We start from the raw sequence: 16,219 nt of genomic DNA on the forward strand, positions 1-16,219 counted from the left end.
CTCACGCTTGCCCTCTTGGAGATCACACCAGTCTCAAGGCTTAAGTAATATGACTCTAAAATACGTATCCAAATATTATCCGTTTACTCCACGCATTAGTTAGGGTTCTTCAGAGCAAGAGAAATATATAAAGGGGGCTGGCTCACAAAGTTCTAGAGGCTGGCAAGTCCAAAATCTGCAGGGTAGACCAGCGAGCAGACCGGAGACTCGGGGAAGAGCTCATGTTATTGCTTGAGTCTGGAGACCATCTTGGTTGGAAGCACAATTCCCACTTCCTCAGACCTTCCGTTTTTTTTGTTTTGTTTTGTTTTTTGTTTTGTTTTGTTTTGTTTTTTTCCTTAAGGGCTCATCCAACTGATTGGATGAGACACACCCACGTTATGGAGGGTAAGGTGTTCTATTCCGAGTCTTCTGATGTCAGTGTTAATCTCACCCAAAACAATACCTTCACATCTGAACTGCTGTTTGACCAAATGCCTGGATCCCATGGCCCAGCCAAAAATGTGACACACATTTTTTTTAAAAGATATATTTACTTATTTGAGAGAGAGAGAGAGAGAATGAGTAGGAGGGGCAGAGAGAGAATCTTCAAGCAGACCCCCTGCTGCGGGGCTCAATCCTAGGAGCCCGAGATTCATGACCTGAGCTGAAATCAAGAGTCAAATGCTTAATTGATGGAGTCAGCCAGGCACCTCTTGACATACAAAGTTAATCTTTACATTTCAGATGCATATATCCAGCTACTTCCTCATTATCTTTGTGTGTCTGGTGGACATCTCAAAAATAACGAGTGGAATCCTACCTGCAAAACAAATGAATCAAACATCTCCACCACCACCCCCCCTCACTGATCCCCTTATGTGAATAAATGGAAACTTCACTCTCCACTTGCTCACGGTAAAACTGTAGGATCACCCTCTGACACCCTGTATCCAAGCCATCAGCAACTGCTGCCTGCCCGATGCATTCATATCTGATCTTTTCTTGAGATTCCCTCTGCTACCATGTGGACACGCCCTTGTCATCCCTTCCCAGGATTTCTTCCAGAGCCTCCTCATGGTCTACCTATTCCCACCTTGGCCACCTTTGGTTGATTTTCAACAGAGCAGTTGAAAGGCAAGTCAGGTCTGCTCAGAAGCCTCCAAAAGGCCCAACTCAACAGAGAAGAGCCAACATCCCGGCCACAATCCCCTCTGAACCACTGCATCTCTAAGTTCTTCTGCTTTTTGAGGCCAACCTGCCTTTTCCCCAAGGGGACGCCTGCCCATCTTGCAGTGCTCATGTGGGGGCATTTCCTAAAGCCTAGCTAGCACCACTAGGCCTTATAACCCAAGCGATGACCATGAAGGCATTAGGGCAGTAATCTGAGGACAGTGTGGGTGGGAGGAATGCACGGAGAGGAGGGGACAGTCTTCATGTCTTTGAAAGACTTCCAAAGGCAGCTGGTGTGCACTGTTCTCTGAATTGCAATTTAAAAGAAGAATCAGGCGGCTGCCAGGTAAGGAGAGGTGGGCGGAGGGAGGAAGGGGAGAAATCTGGAGCTCTGAGGAACCATCCACAGACATTTGATTCAAAACGTGATTTCAGAGAGTGAATGGAAATTTATAGCAGTGATTCCTCAATGGGTGTATTTGGGCTATTTTTTTTCAACTGGTCAGAAAAATTACCAGCAACTGTACCTTCTTTTCTTTTTTTAAAATATTTTATTTGTTTATTCATGAGAGACACAGAGAGAGAGGCAGAGACACAGGCAGAAGGAGAAGCAGGCTCCCTACAGGGAGCCTGATGCAGGACTCGATCCCAGAATCCCGGAATCATAATCTGAGCCTAAGGCAGATGCTCAACTGCTGAGCCACCCAAGTGCCCCTGTACCTTCTTTTCAATAAGGCCACAGACAGGCCCTAAAATGTCAAGCTTCTTTGCTTGCTACTAGCCAGAATGGCATCAACTCAGTCTGGTGACAAGGATCAGAAACCCCAATGGGGATCCCTGGGTGCTCAGCGGTTTAGCGCCTGCCCAAGGCCCAGGGCGTGGTCGTGGAGTCCTGGGATCGAGTCCCGCATCGCGCTCCCTGCATGGAGCCTGCTTCTCCTTCTGCCTGTGTCTCTGCCTCTCTCTCTGTGTCTCTCATGAATAAATAAATAAAAAATCTTAAAAAAAAAAAAAAAGAAAAGAAAGAAACCCCAATGGGTGGATTTTTATTTTTAGGGAAGAAAGTGGGTTTTTAGGTAAAAAAAAGTGGGCAAACGATTACCTAACAAGTGAAGTTTGTTTATTTGAAACAATTCTCTTGCAAGGAGGGAGAATCAGTAAAGGGGATTTCTGGAGTTGCACATGTGGGGTCTTGCTAGGCTAAACCAGTGGTTCTTAATGGAGGATGTTTTCACCCCCCTGACCCTCCACCCCCAGGGAACATTTGGCAATGGCTCAAGACAGTTTTTTTTTTTTAAGATTTTATTTATTTATTCATGAGAGACACACACACACACAGAGAGAAGCAGAAGCAGGTGCCATACAGGGAGCCCGATGTGGGACTCGATCCCGGGTCTCCAGGATCAGGCCCTGGGCTGAAGGCGGTGCTAACCCACTGAGCCACCCGGGCTGCCCCGGCTCAGGCAGTTTTGATGGTCAGGAGGAAGGACTGCTGCTCGGCGTGTACAGACTGGAAAGGAAGGTAGAGTTTCTCGCAGAGTTTTCGACCAACTGAAAATCCCTGGCCTTTTATATCCTTGTATACCAGAACCAGGCATAGGCCTGGGCTCATACCAGGTGGCCAAAAAGTATGCTGTGCATGCCTGAATCCATGCATGACAGGGTTATTATAGAATCAAAAGGGATAATGAGCAGGAGGGGACCCATCCAGGGCCCATGTGAAAAATAAGTGGTTCATCTACACACATGCTAAGCGGTGGTCCTTGGGGGAACAGGGCTGCTGCTCAGGAGAAAAAGGAATTGCTTTGGCTTTGGATTTTGTTAGGGGTTGAACTGGATCCCCCCAAAAGGATATGCTGAAATCCTAACCCCAAGTACTTATGAATGAGGTCTTCTATTGAAATAGGCTCTTTGCAGATGCAATCGAGTTGAGATAAGATCATAGCGGATTAGCATGGCCCTAAATCCAATGATTGGTGCTCTCATAAGGAGGAAGAGGTGCAGGTGACACACACAGGGAAGAAATCCAGGGTGGAGGCCACAAGCCAAGGATCCTAAGCTACAGGATTCCTAGCTACACCAGACACTAGGAAGAGGCAAGAAGGATCCTCCACTAGAGCCTTCAGATGGAGCATGGTATCTCACTAAACCTTGACTTTGGCCTTCTATAAATTTCTGTTGTGTAAGCCACCTCGTTTGTGGTACTTTGTTATGGCAACCCTGGGAAACTCATACAGGCTCTAACACTTTGCCTGGATCCTCTAGAAAAAAGGGGAGAGTCAGCCAGGATTCCTCTACTAAAAGTTCTTCTTAAAAGGCCCTCATCCCCTGGCTGAACCACCTTCATCCTTCCTGGTGACCCCAAGGGCCAGATGTCCACAGACTCTACTGCCACTTAAAAAAATCCAGAGTCAGGGCAGGGTGGGCAGCTGCCAAGGGCTAATGAACACACAGCCCCAGTGCAATAAATAACGCTGGATGACCGATGGACCCATCAATTAGTGAGATGGGTGCGCATGGAGGAAGCTCTCAGAGTTAATTAGCCATCACCTTCCCGTTTACTATCAGCAGGGATTTTCAGATGGACACCTAAGAAGACCCTAACTACACAGCACACTCTGTGGATCTGCTAGCGGACTCTGCTGGAAGGTGGGCATCAGGGCAGCTCTGTGGGGTGGGGTGTCACGGTGGAGATGGCTGGGGAGCAGCCCGCTCAGGAGACATTTTACACTGTGCTCTCATCTGTGATCCATTCATCGCTGCACCATCGAGTTACAGAAATGCAGAGGGGCAGGTACCTCTACCACAGTGGCAAGCTGAAGGAACTAAGCTCTGCGGGGTTCAGAGATTGCCCAGGGTCACACAGGGAGTCAGGACAGCGGGGACTTCAAAACCAAGTCTTCCCAACGCGGGCTGATGTTCCTATTCTCTGACATCGCGCAGAGCAAGCGGGATGCGTGGTGGCAGTGGCAGCCTCTGCGCCGCTACCACCGCATGACCACAACATAAGGGAAATAACAGCAGGAGAGCAAATCTGACCCATATTTCCCATGATGCAAGCATAAAAACTTGAGATTCCCGAAGCGGCCTTTCCAGAAGTCATCTGTATGCATATGTATTTCCACATTGTCCCCATATGAGATTATGTCCTTTTGCTTGCATCACTCAGCATGTTATTTCAGGGATCTCAAGAATGCTCATTTGGCATTCATTCAACCAATTTTATTTTACACCTGCTATCTCCCAGGCACCGTCGTGGGCAAGCGGGACAAAAAAGGGTGAGCAGAAAGGACACTGTCCCTACCAGGTAAGTAGGGGAAATAGACCTTAATCAAACAACCCAACAACGAAATCATTAGAAACTATGATAAGCTGTATAAAAAGGCAAAGCGTCGAACTCCGAGAAATCTTATAATAGGAATTTCAAAATGATAATTTTAAGGGTCTCATAATATTGGACCACAGGTGGATCATCATATTTACTTAGCCATTCTCCACTTAATCCAGTTTAGTTTCAACTTTTTATTCTCATAACTAAAGTCCCTCTGAAATATCTGGAAATGAACTATCGCGCTATCATGGACTTGAAAATATTTTAGAAACAAAATCATGAAGTAAATAAAGCAAAGGTTTGTAACTGTTAAAACGAGGCAAGGGGTGTGTATAGGTGTGCATTATACTATCCTCTCCACTTTCTTAGATGTTTGAAATGTTCCATAATCAAAGGTTAAAAAAAAACAAAAAACATGATTTCATAGGCATTTGCACAAAATAGGGTTTTTCTCTTCCTTTGAATTATCCCCTTAGGATACAACTGAGAAATGAGGTAACGAGTGAAAATGCGCAGACACCATCAAGGCTATTTTTGCAAACTATGCTAACAAAACCCATTCCACACATCCTACCAATTGCCACAGGCAGCTCACACTCGCACCTGCTGTCCTCTGGCCTCATTACGGCAATGGATGGCAATGTTTAAATTGTTTCCTCATTTAATTAGGGTAAATAGGCAAGGTCCATTGTATTTTACATTTCTCCCACTTTCCAGTTAAGCATCTGAACTGCCTTTTACAATATCAGCGAGCCGCTCACCCAAGGTGGGAGGGTGCTAAATGGAAGGGTCAGAGGGACAGGAGGACCCGAGCGGAACCCTCACTCCTTTGCCCTTTGGTCGGGTAAATGCTTTGGCAGATACTTAAGTTTCCAGGCCTGGGGTTGCTTCATCTGAGAAATAGGGGTGAAGCATCCGCCCCAGAGGAAGAGGCAGGCTTCAGGGACCGGCTACGGGGAACCCCCTGAGACAGCCTCGGGACACAGTGAGTGTTCACGGAACCACCCGGGGCCCTCTCTGCCCTGGAGCAGACTGCACACCCCTCTTCCACCTGCCACCGGAACCTCCCCGCAGCCCCTGATCTCATGCTCCAGCGTGAACATAGGTGCTGCTTGTCGTCACCTCCCGGAGAGTGTCATGTGAGGCATAAATGAGGGGTCGGGGTTTCTCAGCCCAGCTGGTACTTCTGCTAAAACTGCATCGAGGTCTACCCTCCGGATGGACTCATCTTATGGCCCAGATGCTTCCAGGTTCTCTCTCCACCCCGTCTGCTGACATGGCATCAAGAACACAAACAGACTGTTAATGACACAGAAACAAAGGCAAATTACCTCGGGGGTGGGTGGGTGGGGGATGATACCCTATAGTAAATCAAAGCAGCAAGAATGACCTCTCACCTCCGAATGTACATTTACATTAGAGGAGAGAATGGTGTTACCCAGTCACAGCCCTACAGAGCACAATCTGTAAAATGAGCACAAGGGCATCAACTTCTCGAGTGTGGCTGCCACAGGGCCCCCAGAAGTGCTTGGTTCTTAGCAGCCTTAGATCCTCCCACAGCCTAGGGTTCCTCAATCCCTGTGCCCCTGGTAATGGTGGAGCAGATCCAGCTGTAAGAAAAGGGGTCCAGGCAGCCCGTTGTCAAGTGAGAATCCCAACAGGGGGTCTGCATCTGACAAACCAGAGCAGCATCAAAGCCAAATGTCCCAAGGAAGGAGCCTAAACCCAGGATTCCTGGAAAACCTGCAGGGCTTCACACACTCTGCTCGATCCTATGAAGATGGGCACATGGCAGGGGCCACTTTTACTCCATAAAGGAGCTTACTGTATTCAAAAGTAGCTTTAAAGGAAAAACTGGGGCTTTCTGTGAATTGCACTACCCCAAGGAGGATCAGGGGCCAGTGACTGGTCCAAGAAAAGCCACAACTCCTACTGGTCCTACCATCTGCTATCCAAAGGCCCAGCCCAGAAGCCTCTCCAACCGTTGCCTGGAACTTGGGCAGCCCTGCTGAGTGCCTCCCCACCACCCAGTGTCCCCTGATGGAGGAGGAGGCACGGGGCAGGGCCGATGTGCCAAAAGGCCCCTCAACCAATGAAAGGTGGAAACAGACTTGAACCAGAGCATTGGGACTCCAGGGATCTTGCTCTGAACCATTGAGCCATGTGGGGCTCCTTCGTTGCCGAAGAACAGCAGTGTTAACACTCATCACTCGATATGGCAATGAATGTTGTATTAGTTTTCCCGTTGCTGCCGTAACAATCAACCACCAAAAACAGCACAAATTCATTCTCTTACAGGTCTGAAGGTCGGGAGACCAAAATAAGTTAAAGGGGCTAAAATCAAGGTGCCGGCAAAACTGGTTCTTTCTGGAGGCTCCAAGGGAAAGTAGGCTCCTTACGTCTTCCATTTCTAGAGGCTGCAGGTGTTCCTGGGCTCCTGGCTGCATCACTTTGTTCCGTTTCCACGGTCACAGGGTCTCATCTCCCTCCCGATCCCTTTCCTAAAGACACTTAAGATTACATTAGATCCTCCTGGATGCACCAGGATAATCCCCTCATCCCAAGGTCCTTTTATTTTTTAATTTTTGTAAATTTTTAAAAAAATTTTAAAGGATTTTTATTTATTCATGAGAGACACTGAGAGAGAGGCAGAGACACAGGCAGAGGGAGAAGCAGGCTCCACGCAGGAAGCCCGATGTGGGACTAGATCCCGTGACTCTGGGATCACGCCCTGAGCCAAAGGCAGATGCTCAACCGCTGAGCCACCCAGGCGTCCCTCATCTCAAGATCCTTAACTTAATCGCTTCTGCAAAGTCCTTCTTCCACGCAGGGTGACAGTCACGGGTGTTGGAGATCAGGACATGGAGATCTTTGGGGGGCTGTAATGGAGCCAAACCCATGTGTTGACTTGTCCTTCTACCGCACCACATCGTTAGTCCTCCTCATATCCCCAGCACACAGCATGGTGCCCACCGGACACTAAGTGCCCAGTAAATGCAGAAGAAAAGAAACCAGGGAAGAAAAAGGAAGGGCCCAGGTGGGAACACAATCCTAAAGTCTTACATCATGCCTGAGCTGCCCCCCTGTCCCCAAAGGGCGGGAGTGATAGAAGGCTTAACTAGCAGGCATGCACCTCCTGGGAACACTTATAAACTGCAAGGTATCCGCACCTTACGGGCTCGAGGATAAAATCCTCAGTGCGCAATGGGTTTGTTCTCCTGTCCCCGTGTGTTCTCACAGCCACTGGTGCCTGCACAGCAGGCCAGTGGGCAGCAGGCAGCTCCTTCCCAGTGGATTTCCTGGGAATCCAGGCAGGGCTGGAGTAGCCAGCTGGCTTACTGCTGTGTTCTGACTTTTACTACAAGAGAAAAGGCACCACCAGAGAAGCCTCCAGGTAACTGCACCTTCGCCACTGAAAGCTTTGGCTGCCAACCCCCGGCCCCCGTCCCCTGGCAAGACACCACAGGAGTTGTTCCTTCTCAGAGAAAAGACCATCACAACCATAGCTACTGCTGGCGCCTGAGCTTTGCAAACAATCATCTCTATTCTTTTCAGCCAATCGGGCAACAGGAAATGTAGGTTTCTGTGTTCATCTTACAGGTGGGGAAATAGAGGCACGAGGCAAAAGTCACCACAAGCTGGGGAAAGCCAGAGAAAGGACTCCCGAGTCTGTCAAATTCTAAGGCTGGGCTCTTTCCGTGTGGGCACAAATCTGCCAAATGGGAGGGTCAAACCGAGTCTCCCGGAGCCACAGGCTTTGTCTGTAGATGGCGCGACAGGAGGGCTTTCCAGCGTCCCACCCAGAGCGGAGGGGTCTGGAGCCCAAGCCCCCGGAGGACCTGAGCGTATCCCACATCCAGGGACATTCACATAGCTGCTCTGCCTACCAAGTTGACTTCCACGTGTGCCGGGCACGTAGGTGGACACAAGGACAGACATGATGGAGCCACGGTCACTGTCGTCAGAGGGCTGGGCGGACACACATGCACACACCCACAGCTAACCTGAACGTGTTGCCAGCACTCCCTGGGCCGGTGTGGGGCAAAGGAGGAGGAGCAACAGCTCTACCCATTGAATGAGGAATCTGGTACTTTGAAGCCATTTTCAAAATCCGAGCCCTGACTTGGTTTTGATCCTCGAGGCTGGAGATTCCACCGGTGAGGCCCCCAGCCTGGTGGCTGTTGCCTGGCTGAAGGGCCTCGCTTCTCTATTTGTCCAGAGGCTCTGGGGTCTCAAGAGGAATCGCCCCCTGTGGTCTAGCCTCTGGGGTAGCCACCCAGAGGGAAGCTTGCGGGAAACAAGGGGCTCTCCTCACCTCTTGGAAGGGCACTGTTTGGCTGTCCTGCAGCTTCTTTTCCTCCTGGCTTCCAGCTTCTAAGAAACATTGTGTCTGAGAACGGGCTGCACGTTCCTCCCCAAATGGCACCTGGGCACAGGTATGGGCTCTTTTGCACATGCACCCAGGAAAGAGGCCGTGGACATTCCAATGGCCGCAGAGCCACTTCTTGGCTTGGGCAGCCTCGAGCAAGTGCCCCAGCTCCATGAAACCTCAGGAGTCATAGTACTGACCCCCTTAAGGGAAGTGCCAGCATTCAGAAGGACATTCCCAGGCTAGTCTGCTGGGCCCAGGAGTTGAAAGACACACAGAGTCGAGCTGAGACACCCCCAGACACCCCAGATAGACTAGACGAACCAACCACAGCCAAGCCCAGACACGGGGGTGTCCAGCCAAGATCAGCAGAGCCACTTGGCCAAAAAGCCCAGATGCACAAACAAGAAATCCTTATTATCAGAACCAGTGAGATGCTGTTGTTTGTTACGTGGTATTCCTGGGGCAATAAATCTTAAATTCAATCTGTACGATGATAGTAATGACCTCCCAGGGCCACTGTGGAGATTAAATGAGACAAACAAGCGCTTGCTCTCTGTGAATGGGAGCTATGATCCCACCACCTTCACGAGAGGGTCTACAATTGCCACCAGATTGACTGTAGAGCCTCAGTCTACCATCCTGAGGGAGTAGGCGAACGTCCAAAGAGGTGGCATGGGTGGGGGTGACCTTTCCACCCTATCCGTGCTGCAGTATAGCCCGAGATCTCCCTTCCTGCCAGGCCCTGGCACGGTGAAGCAGAGCCTCCCGCATCCCTGTGCCTACCCTTGAAGTCAGGGTTGGGAGCCCCGGGTCCACCCCCATCTGTCTCTCCCCAGCTCTAGGCCTTAGAGAGGCCACCGCATGGTTGTGTCCATCCTGGCTTCCTTGTAAGGCTCCGTTTCCTCAGATCTCAAAATTACTCCCCTTCCCGGGCTTGCTCTGAGGACCAGATATGCAAATAAATTTGGAATTCCAGGAAGAAGCAAGTCATGAACAAAACGAGGCCATGTGCTCTACCATCGTCACTGTCCCCTCCACCACCACAGCACAACCACCAGCATCCTAATGGTTGTCACCACCATCATCAACCACATCGAAGCGTAGGACTCAAGAGCAGAAGGAAAAAACATGTAGGGAGGTGGTTATATGCATGTGCTCTGCAGCCAGGGGGCCTGGTTTGAATTTCAGATTGGCTTCTTGGTAGCTGCGTGACCTTGGGGAAATAACCCCACATCTCTGAGCTTCAGTTTTCTCATCTATAGAATGGAGATAATAGTACTACCGACCTCGCAGTGTCATTATGAAGATTACACGAGTTAATACACACAAAGCAACTAAAAGGGAGTTTAGCACATAGTAGATGCTCAGTATGTGTTCGGTGCCCCTCTTGGGGCCGTTGCCGTTACCATAGTGAGGCCACCACACTGCAGGCACATTAAGTGTCTCAACTCATCTAATCCTCAGGAGGGCTCTGAGAAAGGTAAAGGGACTTGCCTCACTCCGAGGGCAGTGCCGTGTCCACTCCCCCAGGGACTCGTGCCACGTGCAGGCCATGGCCAGGCTCCAGAATGCTCCCCCACCTGTACTGACAAGCAGGAAACAGGCTGATAAGCTCTCTGCCAGTTCCTGGGTCGTTTGCATTTTCCTTGTGCCGCTCTCTGCAGCTTTTGTCTTCTGCGGTGCAATCAGCTGGGCAGGCATCCCCGTGGTGTCTAAGGCTCTGCTGGCGGCAGATACAGGGAGCAGCGGTGCCAGGGTCCCTCCCCTGCCAGCCACCAGCCACCCGCCAAGCTGCAACAGGAGAGCCACAAAGAGGAGGTGCCTGGCCTTATACCCACTCCTGGCGTTACTTAACCCTCAGCCATGAGGTCTGCTCTGGAACAGCCCAGGTGTGCCAACCCCAGGTGTGCCAGGCAGTGGCTGATGTCCAATTGCTCCTGGACCAGTGATGCAGGCAGCTCCCCGGCAACTGGACGGGGCCAGGGAACTTGACCTCTGCTGCACGTGATGAAAGGGTTCAGGAAAGCTTTGTGGCAAGGGCACTGCCTGACACCCAGAGTGGAGAGATCCCTGCATCCATAATTCAGTATTTCTGTACCGAGCACCGGCTCCGGGCCACACCTTGCACCTAGGCTGAGGGAGTCAAAGCTAATCCGACGTGGTCCTGGCCTCAGGAGCACACAAGATAGTGCTAGGAGGAGGAGGAGTGAGCGGGAAGACGCGATCAAGAGGGAAGCGGACCTAACTTGGTTCATTTACTCAATGACTGAACAGGGCACACGTACGGCGGGTACTGAGGAGACAAGAGTGAGGTGGGCAGGCACCGTCCCTGTTCTCGGGGGATGCACCTGCTTGCTAAGTGCCTCAGGGAACCACAAAGACCTCCACGGGCAAGTGTCCGGGTGGCAGCTGTCCCCCCAAGCACCTGGGTGGTCTCGGGGGGACAGCGGCCGGTGCCTAATGGTGCAGGGAACCAGGCCAGGCCTCTGTAGGCCAAGCTGGGCTCACATACTGCCTCCTGCTCTGTCTGGTGCTCAAAGGCTCAGCAACCTCAGCAATATTAACGTTTTCCGGCAAGCGTTGATCGCAGGCTTCCATGTGCTAACACACAGCACTTCGTTCCTCCTCACTGGACGTCCGTGAACCAGCTGTTTGTTCTACTCTTGCCGCTTATGAGAGAAACTGAGGCTCGAAGCAGGTGAGTCCCACAGCCGGCAGAGCGGGGCGCTCCATGCAGGTCTGTAGCCAAGCCCTCTGCTTCTACTCCCTGCCACCCCTCGTCCTGCTTCTCCTCAGAGCCCAGGGCCCGGCCAGGCTGCTCCTGCTGAAGGCCCTGCCGTGCGGGGACTAGAGGCCGGGGGCTATCTGGGGGCTTTACTACATGACAGGCCTGGGGAAGGACTCTGGACGAAGGTCACGCCAGTCGGGGCAAATGTCCGGGCACGGCTGTGCCTGCATGCACGGGCCCCGGAGCCAGCGAGGTGGGCAGTGGCGGCCGGGGCCCTGGCACCAGCCCTGGCCCATGTGTGCTCGGGCCAGCTCGAGGTTGGCTGACCGTCAAACCTTCCAGGGGGTGTGCAAGGCAAGCTGGGGGGCCGGGCCGGGCTGGCTTGCCTGAAACGGAGATGAGAGAACAAAAGGAGGCCACGTGGGCTGGGCTGGCGGGGCGGAGGCCTGCGGTGAGCACTGCGCTGTCCCCAGAGCGTCCCAGGTGTGGCCCCTGTGCAAGGAGGAACCTAAGGATGGGGAAGCTGCGCCGTGGCAGGTGGTGGCCAGCTCGGAGCAGCCGCTTGCACCTGTTAGGAATCCACAGGACTCAGGGCGGCGTCTCTGCACCTGGAGAATTCATTCACTCGTTTCCTTACTTACCCAAGGTGGCCTGACCCCTGCTCTGTGCGACACTCAGGAGTGCAGAGGACCGATGATGGGCCCTGTCTCGGTGAGCCTGGGGAGGTGGGATGCTGGGGTCTCTCAGGGATGAGAGAGCTGGAGCCTCGACGGAAGGCACAGCAGTGAGGGCCCACGCGGGTGTGCTCAGTAAGCATCAGTGGCGGCCAAGCCATCAGCACGGTGGCGGCTGGGGACAAGCCCGTGACATGGTATGGGACCCCTCGTGCCCTGGGCACAGGCTCTTCCAGCTGCATCTCTCCAGCTCCCAGGGCGCCAGTGCCCTGTGGAGTGAGAAAGGCTGGCATAGTCAGGAGCGCCCCAACTCCTGGATCCACCATGACTGTCCCAAGAGGTCACGGGGGCAAGGAAGTGGTCATGTAACTAGGGAAACGAGGCACAGCTTGCCTTCGGCCACAGGCAGGGAACTGGGATCCCGCCACTTCAGAGCCCTGGCTTCCAGCCGGTTCCAAAGACACGGTCACAGCTGGTCCCCTGCCGGAGAGGTCCTCATGTTCTTCCCGAAGAGGACGGCCACACGTAAAGGGGCCTGGGGGTACCATGCACAGCAGCTTGTGCTCAATGGTGTCACCAGAGGTGGCCCACCGCAGCGTGGAGGAGGGCTCAGGGTGATCAAGGGAAACGGAGGGAGAGACCAGGAGTGGCCTGACAGGACAAGAGTGGAGGCAGGGGCCTGGAGCCTACCCCAGGTTCCACTGCCCCTTCCACGGGAGGGGCCTGTTGCATTCCCCTCGAGCATCTCCGCGGTCGGTAAGCGAGGGTACTAGAACCGAGGAACCACCAGGTCTATCCTTCCATACCACAGACCCCGGATTCTGGACTGGGGAGTGGAGAGGCTGGAAGAAGTCCTTTCTTTCTTTCTTTTTTTTTTTTTTTAAGATTTTATTTATTTATTCATGAGAGACACACAGAGAAAGAGAGGCAGAGACACAGGCAGAGGGAGAAGCAGGCTCCATGCAGGGAGCCCGATGTAGGACTCGATCCCAAGACTCCAAGGATCATGCCCTGGGCCAAAGGCAGGCGCTAAACTGCTGAGCCACCCAGGGATCCCCAGGAGAAGTCCTTTCATGGGAGAAGGAGCCAGCAGAGCATGCACAGCTCTGGCTGCTGCTCAGCCTTCCCAGGTGTACCAGCTTCCTCATCACCCCCACCCCACCCCACCCCCAGCCAGCACTAGCACCCCGGCTCTCTGCAGGAGGCAACAAGGCACACTGGGAGATAAGGAGAGCCTCTGGAGGCAGAGAGGTCGGCCTCCACCTTCTGCCTCTACTTACTGTGGGGAAAGACATTTCACCTCTGGAAGCTCCACTGTCTTGGGAGTGTTATGGGGGCAAACAAAGCCTGTGAGTAAAGTAAATGAAACACCAAACAGTAGAGTCTAGACAAGAAGTAGCCCAGAGAAATCTTCTTTCCTTTCTTTCTACTCTGGTCTTACTGGAGTGCAAACCTCCTGGAGAGAAAACCCACGGGTTCTTTAAATGTACCCCAAATCCCAAAGAGTGAATACGAAAGAAGTCTGGATCTTGCACGGGGAAGACCTGGCTTCTGACCCTTTTCTACCTGTAAGGGCAGGGCGAGGTACACGGTCTCCGGGCCTCTGACACCTCACCTGTAAGGCGGGGCTGGCAATGCTTCCTTCCCGGGGCGTGGGAGACTGGACACGCGGGTCTCTGCGAACCAGAAAGCTCTCCACGTGCTGCGTACGGCGACGCTGCGTAAGAAATGGCCTCAGAACCAGTTTCTCACATGGTCCTGACAGGAAGGGAGCTGTCCTGAAACCCCGGATGAATTTAAATCATCGCGAATGTCTAATCCAAGGCCGCCAGTGTGCCACCGGAGGTGCTTTCCTTGCAGAGCTCCAGCAAATACTTTTTGACGCGGCAAAGGGGCCGGGATGGTGCGAGGCAGGACGTTTGCAGGTGCTGGGATGCTGCCAGCGGGGGCCCGGCCCCCTCCGGGGGCTGAAGGTACCTGATGCAGGCTCCTGGGCCCCTTGCCAGTGTTTGTTCTGCGCACACCAGCAGGGCCTCCTGCCTCCTCCCAGGGTCACGTTAGGTGGTGGTGGGATTATTACCTGCCTGTCAGGTAGCTGAGAGCGGGAGGTACAGAGAGGCCAAGAGACAGGTCCCCGGAGAAGCTGCCAGCCCCAGCAGCTGGCCCCCGAGGTCCGGAACGCCCAGGGCCCAACGGAAAGCATCCTGCTTCCTCTCCTGACTTGCTGAGCAAACACAGGAGGGTAGCAGGTGCCCGGGGCGGCTGGCCAAGCCGTGCTTCTGCCCGCCGCCGCCCCCTCCTCCTCCTGCCGGGCCAGCCTGGCCCTGGTCCTGCTCTCACTGCCCGAGCGGTGGGCAGGGGACGGGCACCGTAGGCCGGGAGTGGGGGCTTCCCTCTTTGGCCTCCTTGTGGGGTGAAAACCCCACACGCCCAGCGGCTCTGGCAACCTGCAGGTCTTTGTACATATTTCGGGGAGCTGAGGTGGATACCTGCAAACAGCTAACGCCTTCAGTGTAAACCCATCAAGACATTCCAGGGAGGCCACTCACCCATAAGGTCTCATCCAGACACACCACAGGCCCTAGAGGGGGTGTCCGATAACCTGCTCACAATGTGTGAGCCAGGCCTCTGGTCTTGGGGGACCCGGGGGGGCAGATTTCCTCATGGACTGGGTGAAGGGCTTGGGCCGGGGGCCTGTTGAGATCCCTGCGGACTGTGATGGGGTTGAAAGGTGGTCTTTGCTGTCAGACGGCCCTGGATATTGCCATTCGTGCTGCTAACCTTCTTGGCTGTGGGGTCCTGGTAACTCTTTGAGCAGTTTCTTCATCTTCAAGGTGGGGAGGGCAATTTTTCCTTGCAGAGCCTAGCAGTGAGAATCAAGTGAGAATGGCCAAGAAGTGCCAAGTTCGGAGCAAGCAGCCCAAACAGTGGGGCTGCAAGAGGCTTCTCACCCACGGTAAGTCCTTAAAAGGTAAGAACTTACCTTAAAAGGTAAGTTCTATAATCTGTGTTAAATTGTTTTCCTTCTGAGGAATACAATAGGCTGGCTTTGGGGCTTGGGACCCAAAAGACTCGCTGGGTCAACAGAGACTCACTGATTCCTCATCTTCTTACATAAAACTAGGACCTTAGCTACTCCACCCCCAACTCACTCATATTCTCTCTCTCTCTCTGATTCACTGTCTCGATCTCTCTATGCATATCCAGCTAAAAGCACCTCTGCTCCTATAGGAAACCAAACAAATGGGGGAATAGTATTGATCCCAGTCCATCACACAGATTCTGGGAAGAGCTAGCAGTAAGCTGGAGGTTCACAGAGGGCTTTCCTAATGGTTTCTCCCTATCAGACTGTATAGACACTCAACAAGGATCAGATGTGCCAAGGAATGTAAGCAATACTATGGCAACCCCTGCCCTAGCAGGTTGCAAGTCACCTAACAGTTATTAGTGATATTCTCACTGTATCTACCACCAAAAATATGCTGTGTAACAACAGAAGTTCAGTGGCATAGACACGAAGTATCTGTGCATCTGGGTGGCCAGGCAGGTGGCTCTGATGGTCTTGGTGGGGCTCACTCAGGGATCTGGGAGTTCGCCAGTCGTCTAAGAGTTGCTCCAGAGCACCTTGGTTATGTTCTCTGTGTCTCTCTTCCTCCCCTTGGAACCAGAAAGAAGGCCCAGAAATGTTCTTCCTTGGTGGGGACGGAGGTCCAACAGTGTAAACGGAAACTCTCCTTCAGAGCTTTCTCTGCAGTATATCTGCCTCTGCTTGCGTTGGGTAAGGCAAGTCACAAAATCGAGCCCGGCATCAGAGATATAGGGGATGGGTGAAGAGCTGGGGCCATTCATGCAGTCAATTCACCACATCATTAAAAGGAGGAGACATACAATTACATCACTTATACAGTTACTGAGTGAAGTGCCCCAGTCGGGATTTGAACTCAGGTCACTTGGGATTGTGC

This window comes from Vulpes lagopus, chromosome 9, assembly GCF_018345385.1.
Source record: "Vulpes lagopus strain Blue_001 chromosome 9, ASM1834538v1, whole genome shotgun sequence".
In the NCBI taxonomy this organism is placed as follows: Eukaryota; Metazoa; Chordata; class Mammalia; order Carnivora; family Canidae; genus Vulpes; species Vulpes lagopus.